This window comes from Equus przewalskii, chromosome 1 (genome assembly GCF_037783145.1).
Source record: "Equus przewalskii isolate Varuska chromosome 1, EquPr2, whole genome shotgun sequence".
Classification (NCBI taxonomy): domain Eukaryota; kingdom Metazoa; phylum Chordata; class Mammalia; order Perissodactyla; family Equidae; genus Equus; species Equus przewalskii.
The window spans coordinates 33,219,900-33,241,477 of record NC_091831.1 but is presented as its reverse complement, the minus strand read 5'-3'; the positions used below and the strand labels follow the sequence as shown (position 1 = coordinate 33,241,477).

The window sequence follows — 21,578 nt, the reverse complement described above, 5'->3', positions numbered from 1 at the left end:
CATAAGCAGCATTTGTTAGCCACTGAGATTAATTCTGGGTACACTCTAGTTTACTAGGTTTGAAGTTTAGTAGCTCTAATGACCCAGATAAAAGAGGAAATCAGTAGAGTGAAGACATAGATGTGGCCGGATTACCTCTGAAGTATTCTGATCTATTGTGAAGCCTCTACCAGAGATGAAGGTAAGTCATTGACCATTAAGCATCAAAAACATTTGAATAACACTGTTTTTTTAAAAAAAGCTTTTAAAATTATGACAGTAATACTTATTCATTGAAAAAAACCCTTAAACCATAGAAAGTATAAATAAGAAAACAAAAATCACAGGTAATCAGATACCAATATTAATATTCTGATGTTTATCCTTTCGGATGTGCTTGTACATGTTATTTATAAATAAAATTATGCAATGATATTGTCATTTAAAAATGTCTCACAAGCAGGCTGGCCCCATGGCCCAGTGGTTAAGTTCACACATTCCACTTTGGTGGCCCAGAATTCGCCGGTGTGGATCCTGGGCACGGACATGGCCCCATCAGGCCATCATCATCAGACCATGCTGAGGCAGTGTCCCACACAGCATAACCAGAGACACCCACAACCAGAATAAACAACTATGTACTGGGGGGCTTTGGGGAGAAGAAAAAAAAAAGAAAGAAGAAGATCAGCAACAGATATTAGCTCAGGTACCAATCTTTAAAAAAAAACAAACTACTACCAGATCTTGAAAGCCCAAGCAATGTTTCTTTCGACTCCTTGGTTCGCTGAGCCTGCAGCACACTACATCATGTTTAAGTGGTCTACAATAATTTCTACTGAAATAATCTTTATCACTTAAGCAAAAACATTTTTATTATATTAAAGACTGTTAATTACCATTTTCTGCATTTTCCCAATGGAACTTTCTGACCCACTTTTTGAACTGCAGAATAGTAGCATTATTAGGGACTTCAAGTCCAACAGTGTAAAGTTTTTTTTATAATGAATACTCTTAGGCAAATCCTAGAAACAAAGGAAAATAGAATGTAACAATCATACATTATTGAAAACAAATTCCTCAACCCAATAAAACTCACAATTAGGTGTTTCTTTTGCTGAGGAAGATCTGCCCTGAGCTAACATCTGTGCCAATCTTCCTCTATTTTGTATGTGGGTCACCACAGCATGGCGGCCCATGAGTGGTGTAGGTCTGCACCCAGGAAGCAAACCCGGGCCACCAAAGTGGAGGGTGCTGAACTTAACCACTAGGCCATGGGGCCAGCCCCCACAATTCAGTATTTTTTAAATTAGGTACAATGATTATATCAAAGCCACACTTTAGATCAATTTGTGTAGAACTCTTTTGCAGTCTACATGAAAGCAGCTATAAAATAAGCCCAATTCCTAGCAGCCAATGATAGTCATGAGTTAAGGAATCAAGTGATTAAGCAGACACAGGATCAACCTAATATACAAGCTTAAAGTGTTAACTCCACAGTTGGTGTTGAGGATTCTAGGTGTCAATTAGGGCTATGTTTAGTAAGCCTGTTTTAAAGTGGTTACATGTTTCCCTAACGGATTCTAAAATTTGCAAGAGAGTCTAAAGTGGGAGGTTCTAAGAACAAAAGGACTAATCTCATCATTTAAGTAAAATCAATTAATCAATTAACAACATTCAATTAAAGAATGCCAAGGTGGCATTTAAGCCTAAATGCCTAAGAACAGATCCCAGGAGCAGATAATATATTAGGAAAAATAAGGATAATGACCCTTGAACAATTATATGATGAACAAAACGACTGGTTATATATGTGGCAGTTCAGTAGTGGCTGTAAATGCGAGGCCTTGAAGAGGAGATAATTGTTGGACAAGGACGGAGAGAAAAAAATTCCAAGTTTATGGAACAATTTGAGGCACAGAATCAAGAATGAGTATAAAATGTTCCTGAGATATACCTAACTAGAGGAGATGGTATGTTGTAAGGGACTGAGAAGAGCAAGGTGAGAAGGGGGCCAGATTAAACTGGACCTTGAAAGATAGGGAGAGGAGTTTACATGTGATACTTTAACGGCAGACGAAGTGAAGAGACGGCAGAGAGAAGTGAAGAATTTTTTTAGGAAGGAAATGGAATTGGCATGAAAATTATGTTTAAGGACAACTAATCAAACAATAAAAAAAGAGCAGCTGTTGAATAAACAGGTAAAAGACCTGGAGACTTCACGACACATGTCAGAAGAAAAAATCTACAGGTTTTAGCCTTTGACCTGATGTAGGATACCAGGAAGACAGAGAACTCAAGGAATTTGAACGTGATTGACAGGCTAAGTATTGGTGCTTTCAGGAGAAATAGGGAAATTGGAGAGATTGCTAATTTGTATTTCTGGGAAGGCGTGGTATGGAAGCAAAGAAATGATGGTATGTTTAGTTTCGTGTATGTTGAAATATGAAATGGCAGCAAGGTATCCAAGACAAAATGTCTCCTAATTAGGGCAGGAATGACAGATGCCATCTTTGATGGCAGCAATCCAACTGAAAAGCAAGGTCCAAGAGTTCTTTTCCTCTAAAGCAAGGTTTTAAAACTCTTGCTCTCGGTGCCGGCCCAGTGGCGCAGCGGCTAAGTTCACACACTCCGCTTCTCAGCAGCCCGGGGTTCGCCAGTTCGGATCCCGGGTGTGGACATGGCGCCCCTTGGCACTCCATGCTGTGGTAGGCGTCCCACATATAAAGTAGAGGAAGATGGGCACGGATGTTAGCTCAGGGCCAGGCTTCCTCAGCAAAAAGAGGAGGATTGCCAGTAGTTAGCTCAGGGCTAATCTTCCTCAAAAAACAAACAAACAAAAAAACTCTTGCTCTCCAAAGTCCTACTGTCCCTAAGATTGGAGGTGGGGAGGGGAGGACTGGTGAATGATGAGGAGGCCTAGTGGATCCTTAATCTCCTGCTCCAACCAGCACAACTCCCTGTTTATTTTCTTTACATAACGGGCTTCAGAGCAAGATTTAGTTGAAAGGATTTTGCTGCTAAAGAAAGTTCAAAAAACACTGTTGTAGAGTAATACCTATCTCGCATTTTTCCTTTTCTTTATCCTTTTCTCTTTTGCTCTCTTTTCTATCTATTGCTGTTTTTCCCTCTTTATTTTGTTGCCTTGCTCCCCTTTTTCTTTTCTTTTCTATTTCCATCTACATTTCTTTCTTTTAGTTATTTTGTCCTCTTAAAAGAATAAAATTCTGTTTTTTTCCCTCTCTGTACAATCCATGATTTCAGAAAAACGATACTGTATGATTGTGTGAAGGATTAAGAAGATCTCTAGATCACACATGGGAAATTCTGAAATTTATATTAAAATAACCAAGAGAGTATCTCAATTCACCTTCCAAATGCAGTATTAAAAAATCTTTTCTATTACAAGACCTATCCATGATAACAAAATACATGTGTAACTTTACCTTAACTTCATAATATCTTGTGGTGTTATTAAATCGGTAATTAATCCAAGCTCCACATTTAGTGCTTTTATTGCACTAATTAAGTCTTTTGGTGTAAACTTCTGGGTTGGACTAAGTCTCTGATTAACTACCTATAATGAAAAATGAACAATAAGGTTACAAAATACAGATAAAATGTAAATTAATAACAGAATAAACAAGGAAGAAAAAAAAATAAGAAGGTAAAAAGAATCAGTGAAAACTTTCATAGCTTTAAAAACGTTGGCAAAACTTTTAACTAATTAGAGCTGTGAGATGAGCCTAAACACACTTACATCCTTTGCTTCAGTGATTTCCTGTCTAGGAAATTATCCTAAGGCAATTATAAGAGACATGGGGGGAAAAGAGATTGGGTATAAGGACATTCACTGCGCCAGTATTTATAATGGTAAAAACACTTTGTACAAAGGGGTCCAAAACAAAGGATTACAAGTAAATGCTGCAATTTATGAAGTTTTGAAGAGCTTTAGAAAAATAATCTGCTATTATCTCTCCTCAGAATAATTAAAAGAAATTGTGAATTCCTGGTTATTTCCTTGAAGCATGTTCAGTTTGCAAGATATCTAAGGGCTTTCTGGGTCCCCTAAACTGATGGGTGAAGAACTTGCACTGAAGCCTTACCCTCAGGGGCTGCATGAGATCTCCACAGATACATAAAACACACATACTGTATGTCCATAAAATATCTTATAACTCACAGAGTGGTGCTGTCCAACACAAATATCACACAAGCCACCTATGTAATTTAAAATTTTCTAGTAGCCATATTAAAAAAGTAAAAAAGAAACAGATGAAACTAATTTTAACATTTTAACTCAATATATCTAAAATATTATTTCAACATGAAATTAAAAAATTGTTGAGAATTTTATTTTTTACTAAGCCTTCAATATCTGGTGTATATTTTACACTTAGATCACATCTCAGTTTGGATTAGCCACATTTCAAGTCTCAATAGCCACATGTGGTTAGTGGCTACCATACTGGAAAGCACAGTCTTAGAGTATTCCACATCTCCTCCAAAGAGTCTCAAGGCCTACAGCCACTGGTTCTGGAAGTACAACAAAGAGGAGCTAATTAAAACTTTCTACGTTAGCTGGTTTAGTTTAGAATCTACGGGAGGACTTTCCTAAGAAATCTCTTCAGGCTGTGTTCATCTTCAGAAATTCAGGAAGTGCCTCATTCAACTAATATTAATGGGTTTGATTCTAATAAAATTCTTCCCAATTAGCAAAAATCAAATTTGCTCTAGTTGACATCCCTAACTTTCTATATGAGGATATCATCTCCTTCATAATTAAAATAAAAAGTTTAAATAGGTTTAATGTCTTGTGACAGCCCTCCTTCCCTCTTGTCTCCCTAAATTTCCAGCAGGAGAGGCGGCTGTGGTATCATGAGGTGAACGCTGGAGAGTCATAAGAAGTGAGTACAAGTCTTAGTTCCATTATTACCTTGTTGTGTGACCTCAGAGAAGTCACTAAAGCCCTCTGGGCCCTGGGTTATGTATCTTTAAAATAAGGTGAATTGACTCTATCAGTGATTCCCAACCTAGCTACTCACCATAATCAACAGAAGGAACTTAAAAAAACCCAAAAGAGTGGGGCCATTAATTCAGGGCCAATCTTCCTCAAGCAAAAAGAGGAAGATGGGCAACAGATCTTAGCTCAGGACCAATCTTCCTCACCAAAAAACCCCCAAAAAACAAAAGTTTCTAGACACCACCATGAGCTACTGAAACAGTTCTCTGGGGGGTGGAGTCCAGGAACCATTTTTAAGCTGACCTAGTGATTCAGAGGCAGCCAGAGAAGGTAGTCTCAGACTAGTATTTGGAAACCACTGTACTGATTTACCCTTTTATGCACCTTAGCTCTAAAATTAGCTATGTATAGAAGTATGTATGATAATTTCCTCTTTCAAACATCCTAATCTGAAGTCCGAAGGCTGAATTAGACAAAGAAAATCATATTCACTTTCTATTAGTTTGAGGCATTTAGAAGAGACATCTAAAATGAAGGGAGCCTTATTCTTATTCTCTATGTGTTAGCCTCATTCTGCTTCCAAAGATTTGAATGATCTTTAATTCAGTAACTGAATAGAAGATCAGAAGTTAAACTAGTTGCAAATAAATGTAGCTGCAAATAAATATATAAAGCAGATATTTCACTCATGAATTACCAAGACCTGGTTATATACTCCCTGAGAGTGTTCTGCAAGCCCTTCCTTCACCTTTCTTTACACTATCTTCCTCTCGCCTCTACCTTATGAATAAGTTAGTTGGGAATACACTTCCCTTATAGTTACCCAAATTAGCTGATTTGCAATTTGAACTTCTTTGCTCCAAAGGAATAGAAAAAACCCTCTATATCTGCTCAAAGCTGATCAACCAAATCATCTGTTCTCTTTCCCCAAAATGTCCAGAACTTAAAAGGACCTGCAGAACATGAGGAAGTACGCTTCTGACGACTATTAATCTGACTTTAGGTGAAGGTAGGTACCATTTATAGAAAGCTTAATGGCCAATCACAAAATAATCCTGTCTAGAGATACAATCAAGGTTATTAGCTATACTAACAAGGAAGGGGGAAAAACCCTGAGAAACAGGTCAAAGTCTTGGATCCTGTTGCTGTAGCTGACCCTGTCAGTGCCTTGCCCATTCCCCTTAGCATGTTCCAGGCATGTTGCAGCATCCTACAGAAAGCACCCGGGACTATCTACCTGAGGGCTTTCTCTGGACTGTGCATGCACAGGGTAGGACAGAGAAGTTTTAATGCCTGCAAGAAAAGCCCTCAGTCAAAGATAGATGACAATATGAGGATAAATACCCTAACTTCCTCATCCCTTGAGTTGGATATCTCTGAAGTGTATTCTAAACTATCTGAGTCCCGTAGAGATATTGAGCTTGTCCAAAGTGATAACCTGAGACAACACATCCTTTACTGGCTTCCTTCACTGTCCTGTTTCACGCATGCCATCATTCCCTCACTGGTGCTTCCTGAGATCACCTCCCTAATAAACCACTTGAATTCAAATGCTTGTCTCAGGGTCTGCTTGGGGGGAACCCAAATTAAGACCACTTATAAAATTAGAATCCAAAATACAGGTTGGTCTACAGTGAGAGTTACAGTTAAAACACATACATTCACACAAGGGAAGTCACAGAATGCATACTATTGGGACAGCAGCAAAGATCCTTGTGATTAAGGTCAGAGGCTTAGAAATCACCAGATCAACATGGGATTGAGTCCCAGTTCTATCACTATTAGCTATACAATTTGGACAAGTTACTTTCCTCTCTAAGCTTCAGTTTCAATATCTTAGACTTCATCATAGAACTGTTGTGAGGATTATTAGCTATATAATTAGCTATAGCTAATAATCCACTATTAGCTATATAATTTGGACAAGTTACTTTCCTCTCTAAGCTTCAGTTTCAACATCTTATACTTACATCATAGAACTGTTGTGAGGATTAAATGGGATAAATGCACAAATGTCTAATACAGGATCCAGTGCCTATTAACCTATACATAAATGGCAGGTAAGTGTTTTCTTACATCGAAGTGGAGAAGTGGAAGTCTGCTTCATTAATGAGCTACACTGACTGAACTATAGGCATCTGGAAAGGACTGCTTAGAGGGCACACATAAGATACAGGCTAAAAAGTGGAGAGATGTAACTCCTTGTCACCAAGGACTTCAAACATTTCAAGAAGGGACTATCCTGCTTTGCTCCACTGGGTTTTTTTTTTTTTTTTTTTTGAGGAAGATTAGCCCTGACCTAACATCTACCACCAATCCTCCTCTTTTTGCTGAGGAAGACTGGCCCTGAGCTAACATCTGTGTCTATCTTCCTCCACTTTATGTGTGGGACACCTGCCACAGCATGGCTTGACAAGCAGTGTGTAGATCTGCACCCGGCATCCAGACTGGCAAACCCTGGGCCGCTAAAGCAGAACGCATGAACTTAACCGCTGCGCCACCAGGCTGGCCCCTCCACTGGAATTTTTGCATCAAATCCAATTTGAAATAAAGTATTAACCATGAATTGAAAATAATTTTGTAGTAGAGTTCTCACTAAAGTAATCTGGCAGGATTTTTTTCAATCAAATAGTAATCAGAATTAATCCAAGATTCTTACAGTATAATTACAACATTAGAGTTAGGAGGGATCTTGGAATTGAGGCTCTCAAAGATTCAATTACTTGTCCAATGTCACAGGCTAAATGGCTGTCAAGATTTTAACCCAGAAATTTTCATCTTTATCCAGCTCATGATACCAGGCTGCCTTGTTTGATTAAATACTCATTTTTCTCCTAGATATGAAGGTTCTAAGTTTCCATGTTTATATTAAACAAAGAAGAATAAAGAATTTTTAAAATGTTATCAAATGTCATACATGGATTACCTGGTGGTAAATATATAATTTTGGTCAGTGTCTATAAACTTAGCAGCATGCTCCTAGACTGTATCTGTTAGTGCTCTCCATGGTGTGTGCTGATGGTACAACGGGTTTGATATTTGTATTACATGGTCAATAAGACAAAACTGCAGTTAGCATAATGTACTACAAAGCCAAATATAAATTTTAAAAATTAATTCAATTTGGCAATAAAAAGAAAGAAACTACTAGTACATGCTGCAACATAGATGAACCTTGAAGACATGCTAAGTGAAAGAAGCTAGTCACAAAAGGCCACATATTGTATGATTGCAATTATATGAAATGTCCAGAATTGGCAAATCTACAAAGACAGAAAGTAGATTAGTGGTTGTAAGGGGTCGGGGGAGGGAAAAATAAAGAGTGACTGCTAATAGGTACAAGGCTTCTTTTTGAGATGATAAAAATAATCTGGAATTAGTAGTGATGATTACATAACTATGAATATACTGAAAACCACTGAATACTGTAAACTGTATACTTTAAAAGGGTGGGTTTTACAGTACAGGAATTCTCTCTCAGCATGTAACAAACGTAACCTAAAGACCACTGGAAAAAAAAATCCGAGTTAAATCAGGAGGCAAGTATAAAAGATTCTGAACTGTGTGTTCATATTCCTAACGTCTGAGAAAGTAAGAGAAACTAAAGCTGCCATGGTTCTGAGGCCATATAAAACATGGCATGGGTTTCACGTATCTTTTACTTTTTAGGAAATGCTATACAAAGGATTTGACAAATTAATAAAAGAATGCCAATTTTTTTATGTGGGGACGGTACTAAAACCAACTTTATTTTTGGATTATAACTTTTAAATAGGTAGCATACTATAAAAAACAAAAATAACATTAGGACTAATTAACGAGATCTTCTCTCAAAACAGTATTTAATCTTGTTAAATCTGTTTTCAATAAAATAAGTTTAACGGTTAAAAAATTAATTCAACTTGGCAATAAAAAGAAACTAAATATGATACATGCTACAACATGGATGAACCTTGAAAACATTATGCTGAAGAATCCAGTCACAAAAGACACATATTGTGTCATTCCTTTTGTATGAAATGTCCAGAACAGTCAAATCTATGAAGAGAGAAAGCAGATTGGTGGTTGCCTAGGGTGGAGGGTGAGAGTGAGGGAGAAAGAAGAGTGACTGCTACTGGGCATGGGTTTCTATTTTTGGGAAGGGGATGATAAAAATGTTCTAAAATTGTGGTGACAGCTGCACAACTCCACGAATATACTAAAAACCATTGAAATATATATTTCAAATAGGTGAATTTTATGTTATGTGAATTATATATCAATAAAGCTGTTATTAAAAAATTTTCAAAACCACTGTCTTATACAAGCATGAACAATTAATAACTATATGTGTGAAAAAGTTTATTGTTAATCTCCATAACGTCAAACATTTGCTTGAAACTTACATTCACGTTTTTACACAGAAAAGCATAACACTAAGTAAACGTGGATCACATTAGTCTCAATTCTTCTCATTATGAGACAGATAAGAAAATACTATACATACTCCCTTTAAAGGAACTTTAAAAGCAATAAATTGGGTTCCAGGTAGAGGATGTCCAATGGCGTCACAGTCTTCCACCTGTAACAAAAGTAAACAACTACAATTATAACTAAAATATTTTAATGACTCAAGAAGGTAAACAAAAAAGCCATTTTTAAATAAATAGAGCCTAATTTGTTGGTTTGTTGCTTTCTTGGTGCTATCATACATGAAATTTTAATTTACTGCTTCCTCTCTCTCAAAAAAAAACCCAACAATTTAAGGTTTTACATATACATAGCACTTCTACAGTAAATAAGGGAGCACCCACTCCTAATATAAATTTTCAACACACAAAACAATATTTTCTTGTGCAACAGTAAGAGAAGGAAAATAGTTAATGAATTTTACATCATTGTCACTATTAATATATTAAATAAAGAGTGGTAATAGATATTAAATGTGGGAACAATAAGAGTAAAATATGAAAAACTACAATGTTTTAATAAATGGTTAGGAAACAAAATCATTTACTCAACATGATTATTTTAGAGATGTTTTAATTTCTGACTAATCTTGGTTAAAGAACTATAGTTCATTAACTTTAAACATCTTTGTTTACCTATGATGACTTATCATGAATAACAAAGAGAAATCTGGTATCAAAAATCATTCTTTGTCATATAAAAAATTATTCCCTAAGTTATGTTTGATAAATTCCAATTATAACATAGATTTCTTAAATAAGCACTTTTAATTCCCTACTTCTCCAGCTTCACTTTTGCACCATGCTTCCCTTTTCCAGGTTCTGGCTTCATTCTATTTCTTTTATTCAGCCCTTCCAATGCTTTCTGCTATTCCTTCTACCCACCATCCACCCCATTTCACCCCCTCAATCACCCTCAGAATTTCAGTTTAAATATCAGTTTTCAGGAAAGCCTTTGACATCCATCCACCTACTCCCACTAGACACACCTTTCACCTTCCTTATGGCACTTAACAGTCTGTAATTACACACATAATTATGTGGTTTTTTGACAAACAGTGGTTTCTCTCTCTATCATAAACTCTGTGAGAGTGACTGTCTGTCTTTCCTCACTCAGTACAGTGCCTACGACACAGCAGATGCTCTATAAATATTAAATAAATTTGGCTTTATAAAATTACTATTTAATGTACTGAAGTGCTTACTTCAATCAATATTAAAAAAGTAATTTATGTATTATTTGTATATATTTTATTTATAGGTAAAAAACAATCTCATCATAATCATAAAAACCAACATTTAAGACTCTCAGAGTCAAATGTCACCTAGATACTGTCATTAAGCAAAATCATTGATTCATTGCTTTGTATCCTCCTCTAATTCTTATGAAACTTAGTTCTCTATCATTCATTTAGCAATTTATCACAATACTGTATTGGATTTTTAGCTAAATTTTATCACATCGTTCCTCTGCTTAAAATGTTTCAATGGTTTTCTTCGGTCTATGCAAGACACACAAGACCTCTCTGACAATCTGGCTTTTCTGACCCACCTGAGGTCATTTTCCCATGCTGAGCAACTTGTCCCATTCTAAATATGTCATGTTTTCTCTTGCTTCTGATCCTCTGCATACCCCTTCTTTCAGGATAGAACTTCCCCATTTCCCCCTGGCCTACCTCTTCTCCAAGTTAACTTCATTGGTTTGTGACACTTTCCCTCATGAACTACATGTCATCCCTCCAGAACCATCAACACTTCTAGAACAATCAAAAAGGTAAGGTTGTGGCCTTTTGGGTTTTTTTTTTGTTTTGCATTTTTTAAACAAGCAATTGGCCTGCAATATTATCCTGAGTCCTGATACCCTACACCTCACATACCTATGTCAAAAGTTAGTATAATAAGAAAGATAAAGAAATATCTAACTTCACATTTGGTATTTGGTGGGAAAATTTTTAAAAAGAACATACACTTGATATGTTAAGTTTTAGACTATGATATATTCAAGTTTAAGAAATTCCTCTTTTAAATAGACATTATCCAGTCTGAAGAACAGAAAGCAAAAGAATGAAGAAAAATTAACAGAGATTCAGAAAGCTGTGGGACACCATCAAGTTCACTAACATATATGTAATGTGACTCCCAGAAAGAGAAGAGAGGAATAAAGAGCTGGACAAAAATATTTGAAGAAATAATGGCATAAAACTTATCAAATGTGATGAAAACCTTCAACTAAACACCTGAGAAGCTTACTTAACTACAAATAGGCTCAACTCAAAGAGATATACACCAAGACACATAGTCAGACTGTTGAAAAACAAAGATGAAGGAAAAACCTTGAAAACAACAAGAGAAAACAACACATCACATATAAGGGAATCTCAATAAGATTAACAACTAACTTCCCATCAGGAATAACGAAGGTCAGAAGGCAGCGAATGACATTCAAATGCAGAAAGGAAAACTACCATCAACCAAGAATTCTATATCCAGCAAAACTATCTTTCAGAACGAGTGATTACTATGTTCCAGCAGCCCTTTCCTTTGCAAGAATAGAAATTAGATTTTGATAATTTATAAGAATTGAAAAACACAGTTTCTCAAGTTTTTAAATACAACTGAAATGCCACCAAAATCCAATAACAAAGCAATAATGTTGAAATAGGTTTCTTTCTCTTTAGAAATTAGAAAATGACTTCTATCAAAAGTCATTATAAACAAAAGGCCCATTTTTGCCTTTAAATAACTAACTCTGATAATTTTACTTGTGACATATAAGATAATTTCTTTGATGGTATTCTTCCCTGTGAAATGAGATGCTCTTCAATACTTATGACATTTATCCTTTTCTCAACAGTACATCTAATTCCACTATCATAAATGGCATTCCTTTGTGACTATGATAATTCCACAAACATGTTCATCTTTGGTTTTGACATCCAGCAGAGAGCTATTCCTCAAGCATTAACAATACAAGGAAGTATGGAAGTAATACGGAAGAAATTTTAGACTGTTCTGTCCTAAAAAAGTCCCCTTTGAGTTCTTCCTCTCTGAACAGCCATTTCTATTAACTCAATGAATCATATAATTCCACAAGCTATTATATGTCTTAATCTCTAAATTTTTTTCTGATGTCTTATCCCTACAACAAATACTCTAAGCTCCTTTAAGACAGAAAGAATTTATGCTTCCTTTATATCCCCAAAGAGCACTTGGCATGGCAGTATGCATACAGTATATTCAATAAACTTTTCAGTTTACAGAAGATACATTAAGATGTGGGCATAAAAACACCAACAGAGGGCTGCCTCAGTGGCATAGTGATTAAGTTTACATGCTCCGCCACCAGTTCGGACCCTGGGCACAGACCCACGCACCACTTATCAAGCCACACTGTGGCAGGTGTCTCACATATAAAATAGAGGAAGATGGGCACAGACATTAGCTCAGGACCAATCTTCCTCAGCAAAAAGAGGATTGGTGGCAGGTGTTAGCTTAGGGCTAATCTTCCTCAAAAAAAAAACACCAAAAACAAATATTTCCCTGAGCCATAAACCAAACTAAAAACCAAGTAGCAATATCTTACTTGCTTGAAACAGTGTCTATACCACATACCAAACAAATAAGCAATCAAACAAATAAATGCAAAGTATAAATAAGTGAGGTAATTTCACTAATGCTGATTAGCCATCTCTGGAACCAGAGTTCAACCACATTCTGGTGACAATTGAAAAGTAGTTAGAAGTAATAACAATTTACATTCCCAGACTTTCACTTCTCTCAGAAGCTTTCATGGATATCATCTCATTTATTTCTCATATGGCACTATATGAGATAGTGTATTTTTTAGGGAGGTATTATTTATCCCCACTTGAGAGATGGAAAAAATGAGGCCAAGATTGATTGGAATTGCCTAGTATCACACCAAATTAATGGTAAAGTCAAGACTTGAATCTCGGTCCTGTCACTCCTCTTCTAAGGCACATTCTATATCTGGGGCAAAAGAGGTAGAAAAGTGTAGGAAACTCTTTGTTCAGGAAGGAAGGGGGGATTCACCCTTGAACTTTTAGCTTTTTAGAGAGAGCAATATACTCTCCAAGCAATGAGAAGGAACTAAAAAAGATGAAGCATCCACCCCAGGGTGGAAATTTAAGCTTTTTAGAGTTTCTTCCTGATTCCTGTGCTATTTTCTTAGAATACTGTGCCTGATTCTATTTTTTAAAAATCCCCCACATCACAACCTTATCACAGATGCCTATGAAAATAAAATTTGCTTAGCATTTGCATTTGTAAAGCACACATATTTTTAGATAAAGTGTTACCTACCCTGCTAGGTCCTCATTACATTCTCATTCTCTGATTAAATGAATACATATTTGTTCCTATTCTATAGAAAAGGAAACTAAAGCAAATTATTATAAAATTATTCACCCAAAGTTATACACCTCAGTAGCTGGAGAGGTAAGACTAGGATAGAATCCAAAGTACTCCCATTTCAATGGTTTCTAACCTTCTAAAACGTCTTTAATACAAACATTTAAAAATGTCTTAATCCTTCTATACTGTAGGAGCAGCTATACTTTTAAAAGACGATTACAACTACGATTTCTTTTTTCTAAAGTATTTTACCCAAATCACCCATAACTTAGCATATAAATAAATCAATTTTTCATCTAAACAAATATTGGGTCACTGGTAGCAAGGGATGTTTTCTAAGAAGGCAGAGGATTATCAGGAAAATTAAAATCAGCCTTCAAGTCAAGACTTTACCTGCCAAGTTTTGAATCCCTCTTGAAAACCTGTACATTTTTAGTCTGTACCACCTCCTTGGCTAAAATGTTCCATGAATTTTCTACTCACTGGACAAAGGAGTAGGTGGAGAAAGAGAAGGCTGGTTCACAGAAAAGGAACAGAGGCTGCAATGACAGAGTTACAAAACAACTGACACATTGGAGGAGGATGGGTAGTGAAATTCAGTGATTAGAGCACAGGAAAGTGGTGTGAGATCAAAAGCAAAGGTCTTTTGGGACCCATCCCTTTGCTTAAACCCTGCAATCTCTTAGTTAACCTTAGTAATTGTAACAACTTTCTATCGATCTCCTTTTCGTTCTTACCACTTCACTCTAACCTTATCACTTTACCCCTGGATAAGTGCAATGGTCTCTCATGTGTCTCCTCTGCCTTTCAGATCCCACCCTCCCACCCCCACTACAATTTATTCCATCTGCTATCTATCTCACCGTTATAGAAACCTTCTGTAAATACTGTTACTACAGGGTAAATTCAAGTCTGCCGAGACCCCTTCAAAGCCCTATATTATACAGCCTTATCCCACAAATTGAATCTTACCTTTCATCACAGATCCCACCTGTCTCCCAGTCTAGCAGGTCTCCATCGGAACCCACAAATATATGAAGTGTTTTGTGCCTTTCCCTAGGCTCTTGACCATCTAAATTAGGGTTCTGCAACTGGGCACTAATGACATTTTGGGCTGAACAATTCCTTGTTGTGGGGGCTGTCTTGTGCTCCATAGGATATTTAGTAGCATCCATGGCCTCTACCCACTAAACGCTCCAAGTTGTGACAACCAAGTACGTCTCCAGACATTGTGAAACGTCTCCTGTGGAAAACAAGTGCCCCTGGTTGAGAAGCACCAATCTCAATCCAAGTCTTGCTTCAAGCCTTAACTCAAGTCCTATAAGAAACCTCCAATCAACGTAGCCCATAGCCATCTCTCCCTTTTCTAAAGCTATATGAAATGCCTATTGATATGCAAGACAAATTTTTTTCAACGTTTCTTGACTATATGTTCCATCAACACTAGACTTCATGTATATTATATCTTTACAACTGAAATCATTTAGGTATGAAAAAGTATCATATATTAATAATTCCAAATGGTAGATCATGCTCAAATAACCTCAGAATACAACTACGTGAACTTTTAAAGATCCTGAGGAAGTTGAAAATTAACCAATCAGCAAATGTGCTAATTCGCGTAAGTATTCAGGTGAATAATCAGACAGAGGCATCAAGTCTTAACTGCTTTTTTCTTTTATTCGAAGCCATTTCAAACATAGGATTTCATTCTACTTCTTATCCCACTCTATAATCCAGTTATCAAAGGTTTTGGTTAATGCCGCAGTAACTTAAGATTTTACACTGTACTGAAATGCCAGACGTTCAACTTAATTTAGTTTACATTTAACTAATTTCACAAAGAATTTTAAGCCATTAAAATACAAATAAAATATAAGTAGAAAATCAAGAACATGTAAACATCAAAAAATACAGATCATAAAGGCCAGTTTAGATGTTGACTGAATTTCATATTTGCCTCTCAGAAAAGCAAAAAGAGAAAGCATTTATACATTATACAGTATTTATAAAATATCAAAAAAGAATCAGGCAATACCAAAAAGCAAACATTTTCTATTACTGAATCCTAAAAGAAATCATTCATATCACTGGGAACAACATTCTTCATGACTGAGTATGACTTGGTGAAAATAATTCTTCAAAGAATTAAGGTAATATAGTCCAAGTACATAAATTGTGATTGGTTCAGCTTGATCCATCAGGAGGAATGAATGGACTGCACACCCTTGAATTGATCTTCTGTAATAACACTTCTTCTGGTCAAGCTTTTGAGAAAAAATGAAGGACAATTCTGGATCCTACTCTCTCACAGGAATCTGGTGTGTTGTTTTATAGTGCTTGTTGACATGGATCCATACAACTTGAAGGCTTTATATCCAGATCACAGATATAAAGTCAAACCCACAGCATCTAGCACACAGTAAGTGGTGACTATTTCTTCTTAAATCCAGACAGACAATGGGATTGGTACCTTACTGAGCAAGTTAAGGAGCTAGAACTCTCGCCTAGATAGAGGACAAAGCCACCTACACAATGAAAATGCTTAAGTAAGTGCTTGACAGAGTTCTATTCCATAAAGGAGTGGCTCTCTACCAGAGGGATACATAAGAATTTCAAAAACTCTTTACAGAAATGTTAGACATCTTGGTCTCAATCTATGCAAGCTACACCAGAACTGCCAAAAGTGGGGCCTACACAAATGTATTCTGGAAATATTTTGATGGGCATTGCTACAGGACACAGTTAAAAGTAGTTTTGGACTGGAAAATGTCATTCTTTACAGTTGTAAAGACTGCAATGGAAGAATCTCAGTGAATTTCGTCACGAAGAACTTAGCTTCAAAACGTACCCCCAGAATGACTAACCAAATTGACCTAGCTGCAAGGAAGTATTTGTTGTGAAGCAAATGAATTTTGAAGAACGTGTGATGTAGTCAGTTAATTTTAAAAGAGTTGACACTAAAATTTTTTCTGATATAGCTACCAAGCCTAATGGCCTCTTGAGGCTACGCCTGTTTTGCAAAAGTAACAGTATGTTATCAGCGTACTGAAGATAATTATGCAAGGGAATATGCAAACACTGCTTTAAAAGTTTTAAATTGTTAGATACATATTAAAAAGAATCCAGAATACAGTCTTATTTTGCACTTTTCAAAATATATATTTGATCTGCCAAGATATTTGATGGCTTCTTCTAGTTCTACTTCCCCCACGCTTTTCCCCTGCAAAACAAGCACACAAAATGAGAGAGAAGAAAAAACGCCCATTCTACAATGAGAAAGGAACTGTGTTTTAGTATGCTGCCAAAATCAATAGTTTGCAATAAATCTTTTGTGATTTTTATCTTTGTTACTTAAAATAAAAGCAAACTGACAAACTTATATAACAAACAGGACAGGTTTTGTAGGAGCATCAATAATATGAGGTGTATGTTAAGTTTACATTCTTTATATCATAACCAATTACTGCCTACTGCTATAAAGGTCAATGTAAGTGGTATACACTAAAACATTAAATTTGACAGATCTTTCCACAAAATTAAATAGGTATAGGAATGATCATCAGTACAGTTATATTTGAACCTGATTTGCTTTTCATTAAAAAAAATGAATTGAGAAGGAAGCTAGCATAGTTTTATTGCGCAACACTAATAAAAATTAGGGTCTAAAATTGAACATAAAAAATTACCCATATTATTACAGCATCTACTTCACAATACAAAAACTCAGATTTATGCAAAGAAAATCAAGTTCCAATTGTACAGCAATTAAAACTCATATGAAAGCTCTATGTGCCACATGCTTTAAAAAAACGTATCAAAAACAGGTATTACAAACAACATACAGTTGCTGAAATTGAGAGGGGTGAATAAATACTTTGTTCAATTCCAAGACATTAACTGCTGACTTTAAATTTTCCTAAGTCACATTCTTCTTGCCAGGCCAGAAATCAGGTAAGTTTATGGCAAACTTGGGTGCTTACTACTGACTTGATCAGGGAGAGTCAGCCAACCTAACATTCAATTCTGTATGGTAATCAGCTGCCTTTGTTGACAGGTTCATCTGCACAGTGCCATTATTTCTCTAAGTTAGGGGAGATCAACTACCCATTAGGGCACTTCCAATCCTATGGAGAAATGTCAGCAATAAGGTGTGCCAAGTTCTCTTTTGGGGCCTCAAATGGGACTCTCCCTCAACCACTAAATGAAAAAGAGTGGTAAATGTAAAAGAATCCCTTTGAAAATCATCCACCTCTCCTTCTATCTCTTTCTCACAATCACGATTAACAGTCTCACTGAAAAACTGAATTGAAGAGTAAGAGAGAGGTCTTGCTAAAGAAGGAGCAATAGTAGGGGCCAGCTCCGTGGCCGAGTGGTTAAGTTCGTGCGCTCCGCTGCAGCGGCCCAGGGTTCGGATACTGGGCGCCGACATGGCACCACTCATCAGGCTACGTTGAGGTGGCCCCCCGCATCCCACAACTAGAAGAACCTGCAACTAAGATATACAACTATGTACAGGGGGGTTTGGGAAGATAAAGCTGGAAAAAAAAAAAAAGAAGATTGGCAACAGTTGTTAGCTCAGGTGCCAATCTTAAAAAAATAAAAAATAAATTAAAAAAAAAGGAGCAACAGTAAATCTAAACTTCAATTAGTTTTTGTCCTGTTTGTTATATAAGTTTGAGTCAGTTTGCTTTTATTTTAAGTAACAAAGATAAAAATCACAAAAGATTTATTGCAAACTATTGATTTTGGCAGTATACTAAAACACAGTTCCTTTCTCATTGTAGAATGGGCGTTTTTTCTTCTCTCTCTCATTTTGTGTGCTTGTTTTGCAGGGGAAGAGCATGGGGGAAGTAGAAGCTAGTCTCTTGTGTCAATATAGTGAAACTTCAATTAAAATAGATTTTCTGGATTCCTTTCCAGAGATGGATTGAACAACTCTGTGATGAGGTCAGGAATCTGCATTTTAAATAAGTACTCCTGGTAATTCTGACGCTGGTAGTCCAAGGACAAAACACTGAACAAAGAAGGTCCATGGACAAGTAGTACACTGCCAGGTAGCCCAGTCCATTTTAGGCAGATTGAAGAACAGAAACAAGGTATGAAGACATCAATGTGTATGGTGTGCCTGGGAAACAGGTGCTTAAGTCCCTTAACCTTACTGGTCCTCATTTTCCCCATCTGATAAGTGAAGAGTTGGACCACACTGTCTCTCAGGTCCTTCCCAAAGTTAATATGTGATCATCACCCAAAATATCCAGGAATCACGGTTCACTGTTACCTGAAGATACTGTGCTAATTGCTACTCATTTATTCACTCAACAAACTTTTATAAGTACTAACGAATGAAGAGATTCAAACCTCAAACAGTGTTTAGTCTGGTGGAGAGACAGGCAAGTAATTACCACACAGTGTCACAGGGGAAGGAATTAGGTATGGCATCACAAAGAAAGTAACACTTGATGGGGTCGGCCTGGTGGCAAAGAGATTAAGTTCGCGCGCTCTGCTTTGGCGGCCCTGGAGTTTGCCGATTCAGATCCTGGGTACGCACCTAGGCACTGCTTATCAAGCCACGCTGTGGCAGGCATCCCACACATAAAATAGAGGAAGATAGGCACAGATGTTTGCTCAGGGCCAATCTTCCTAAAAAAAAAAAGGAAAGTAACACTTCAGCAGAAACTTTATGGGGGAGAAGGGGTGGCATTCCAGCAAGCAATAGCACATGCAAAGGCATTGAGGCATGATGCCACATGCTGTGTCCAGGATACAAAAAGCAGTTTGGGATGGCTGTAATACAATGCGCATGCTCCAGAGTGGTGGAAAATGAAGCTTTGGAAGAAAGGAGACACCTCATAGATGCCAGGCAAAGAGCTCAGATTTTATCATACAGAGGGACTGATAGCAGGGGATCAGGCCTGCATTTTAAGGAGACAGTTCTGGTGATAGGGTAAAGAATGAACCAGAAGGGGGCAACCTGGAGACAAGGAAATCAATTAGGAGGCTACTGTCAAGAGATGACGGCTGATAAAGCACAGCAATGACGATAAAGATAGGCTTCAAAGAATAGCTGTTTAGGATTCAGTTTCAAATAACCTGATGACTGTGTGTGGGATATTTAAAAAAAATGAAATTTCAGAATTGTTCTTAGTTTGAACTTTGGTGACAATAGATACTGGCTTCATTCAAAAAATAGGAAATACAGAGAATAAGTTTTGTGAGGCAAGGTTGGTTTTAAACTCCACACATTTTGGGTGCTTTGGACACTTGGGTAAGGGTGTCACAGACAGTCTGGAGCTTGGGTAAGGAGTCTGGGCTAAGGACAGATTTGAGAATCATTATCCTATAGACTGTAGTTGAAGCTATGAGACGAGCCAAGAGAACACAAAATGAAAGGAGAAAAGGATCAAGGACAAAATCCTAGAGAACAACAGTTAAGGGGTGGACAGAGGAGGAGTTTTGGGTTTTTTGCTTTTTGCTCTTCTTAAGATGAACTTGAGTACTTTATATGCCAAAGAGGAGAACTTAAAAAATCCGAGAAAAAGAGATTAGAGCAAGACCCAGAGGAATTGGGATAGAAAATTAAAAGTGATCTAAGAGGTGGGAGAAGAACAGTAGAAACTGATGTTAGAGAAACCAAGGAAGGAAACTTCAAGACTGGGAAGTTGTCTCTCTACAGAGCTAAGTGCATTTCGGAGGTCTAAGAAGACACACTGGATTTGGCAACTAGAAAGTCCTTGGCGGCACAACAGGTGATGGAAGCCAGAACACTGTGGATGGAGGAGCTAACAGGTAAGGAGGGAGGGGAGAGATTACTCCTTCTACGAGTTTGGCTGTGAAGGAGAGGAAAGAAAGAGAGCAGAAATCGGAAAATAATCCAAGTGGAGGAGTTTTCTTTTTGCGGGAAAGGGGAGGTGAAGCCAGTGCCGGGAGGTGGGAAAAGGTTATATTAAAGATGAAGAAAGGTTAAATGATGTCTCCCAGGGGAGTAAGAATGAATGGAGGGGCTGGCCCTGTGGCCAAGTGGTTAAGTTCGCGTGCTCCACTGCAGGCGGCCCAGTGTTTTGTTGGTTCGAATGCTGGGCGCGGACATGGCACTGCTCATCAAACCACGCTGAGGCAGTGTCCCACATGCCACAACTAGAAGGACCCACAACAAAGAATATACAACTATGTACTGGGGGGCTTTGGGGAGAAAAAGGAAAAAGATAAAATCTTAAAAAAAAAAAAGAATGAATGGAATCTAGGACACATATAGGATCAGCTGTGGATAGGAAAAAAGTGTACCTCTGCATCTGAGACAGGAGAGAAGGATATCTGCTGATGAAGCTGGCAGTCAGTGTTGCAGTTCCTGTGTGAGAGTCTATTTCCTCTGAAAAAGCAAAGCCAGCCGCTGAAAGTACAAGGTCAAAAGTGGGGTAGAAGGTTTAAGGAATGATAAAAGTTAGAACAGTTGCTGTGGGCGGGAAAGGAAAAGAAAGGCTGAGCTACCTTATGGAGCATGACATACTGTCATAGCAATAACCTAGTTGTGTGATTTTCACTTCTAGAATTTAGTTACTTTTATATATATATAAGTTGAAAAAGCAAATGGCTAAGAGTAGAGAGCATGCTGGAGAAAGTGGAAGAAAGACAACAGCCAAGGGAATTTTAGATACTGGTGTGAGTAAATAATGAACCAAGTGGTGTGGCTAGACAAGAAAGAAAGTTAACCTAGGTAGAGGCTAATGATGATAAAAGCATAGTCAAGGGACAGGGTCTTCATGAGGTCAGAGATTAAGTATAGAAAAATACGGAAGAGGGAGAAAGAGATGAAAGAA

At 37.2% G+C, this 21,578-nt stretch overlaps 1 long non-coding RNA gene across 1 annotated transcript; it reads left to right on the top strand.

Moving 5' to 3' along the window:
* The first annotated feature begins 4,536 nt into the window (after positions 1–4,536).
* Positions 4,537–6,490, top strand: LOC139073950 (uncharacterized). Its single transcript, XR_011523162.1, has 2 exons — positions 4,537–4,883; positions 5,880–6,490. It is a non-coding gene; the product is annotated as an uncharacterized lncRNA (long non-coding RNA).
* The last annotated feature ends 15,088 nt before the right edge of the window (positions 6,491–21,578 follow it).